The 1798-nt window shown below is 31.8% G+C and overlaps 1 pseudogene; it reads right to left on the bottom strand.

Moving 5' to 3' along the window:
* Positions 1-1046: 1046 nt before the first annotated feature.
* Positions 1047-1145, bottom strand: LOC123282764 (U6 spliceosomal RNA; annotated as a pseudogene).
* Positions 1146-1798: the final 653 nt, after the last annotated feature.

The raw sequence follows: 1798 nt of genomic DNA, 5'->3' as shown, positions 1-1798 counted from the left end.
ATTGAGAGTGGGCTATAGAAGTCTTGAACTATTGTTGTTGAATTGTTTATTTCTCCCTTCAGTTCTGTCAGTTTCTGCTTCATGTATTTTGGAGTTCTGTTGTTAGGCATGTATATAATTGTTATATCTTCCTGATTAATGATACTTTATTTATTTATTAAAATTTAAAGAATTATTTGTTTTTTTAATAGTCACCATGCTGTACATTATATCTCCAAGACTTATTTATCTTGTAACTGGAATGATGCTTTATAATTATAAAATGTCCTTCTTTGTAGTAACATTGTTTGTCATAAAGTCTATTTTGTCTGTTACTAGTATAGCAACTTTATCTCTCTTATAGTTACTATTTGCATGGTCTATTTTCTCATACTTTTACTTTCAACCTATTTGTATCTCTGAATCTAAATGTGTCTCTTGGATACAGCATATAGTTGGATCTTATTTTATATCCAGTCTAACAATGTCTGCTTTTTGACTGTTTAATGTTTTTACTTTTTTATTTGAAATTTTAATTGAGATAATTGTAGATTTCCATGTAAGTCTAAGAAATAGAACAAATTGTAGATTTCCATGTAAGTCTAAGAATAGTACAGAAATAGTACAAAGTGTACACCTTGCTTAGTTTTCTCCAATGGTAACATTTGCAAAACTACAGTATAATATTACAACTTGGATATTGACATTGATAAGATCCATAGCTCTTATTCAGATTTCTCTAGTTTTATTTGTGTGTTGGACGGGGCTGGGGCAGTGAGTTTATTAAATCCTACACAATTTTATCACCTGCATATGTTAGTGTATCTACCACCACAGTCAGGGTGCTGAACAGCTTCAACACCACAGGGATCCCTCATGTTGCCCTTTTATAACCACTCCCACTTCCCCGCCACCACCACCCTCGCCCCTCCCTGACCCTTGGCAACCACTAATCTGACCTCTATTTCAAAAACTTTGTCATTTCGAAAATGTTATATAAATGGAAACAAGCACTATGCTTATATATTGCACAAGCAATCCCTTTGGGATTGGCTTCTTTTTGCTCAAAAAAAATGGAACATTTCATGATTTTGCATATCATCTTTGCAAAAGGGCCATTCTAATCTTGTCTCATTGACACTTTTGTGTATGTGCTACCAAAGTATGCAAAATCATTTCTTTTTAATGTAGGTATCGATGTATTTGTATTATATTTTCTAATTTTTATTTGTTTTCTATCTCATGTCTTTTTGTTTCTCCTTTCCTCCTTTACTACCTTCCTGGTGTTAAATGATTTTTTTCTGGTGTACCGTTTTAATTCCTTTGTTTTTAATTATATTTTTTGGAATGATTTTCTTAGTGGTTCATCTGGAGATATTACAGTATGCACTTAACTAAAAACAATATATTTCAGATAATGCTAACTTAATGCCAGCAAAATGTAGAAACTTTGCTCCAATATAGCTCTATTCCATCCCCCCTCCTTTGTGATATTATTGTCGTATATCAATTCTTTCTATATTATGTTACCAAAAATATAGTTTTATAATTATTCTTTTATGCAATTGTCTTTTAAATAAGTTAAGAGAAAAAAAGAGAAAAACTGTCTTTATCCTAACTCTTTTATTTATATAATTACCTTTGCTCATGCTCTTTATTTCTTTGTGTGGATTTGAATTATTGTCTAGTGCCATTTCCTTTCAGCCTGAAGAACTTCCTTTGGTATTCTTGGTAATGCAGGTCATGTTTGTCTGGGAATGTCTTTATTTTGCCTTCGTCTTTGAAATATAGTTTTGCTGAACAGGGGCTTGTTCGTGGA

Source organism: Equus asinus, chromosome X (assembly GCF_041296235.1).
Source record: "Equus asinus isolate D_3611 breed Donkey chromosome X, EquAss-T2T_v2, whole genome shotgun sequence".
Classification (NCBI taxonomy): domain Eukaryota; kingdom Metazoa; phylum Chordata; class Mammalia; order Perissodactyla; family Equidae; genus Equus; species Equus asinus.
This window is presented reverse-complemented; position numbering and strand designations above follow the sequence as displayed.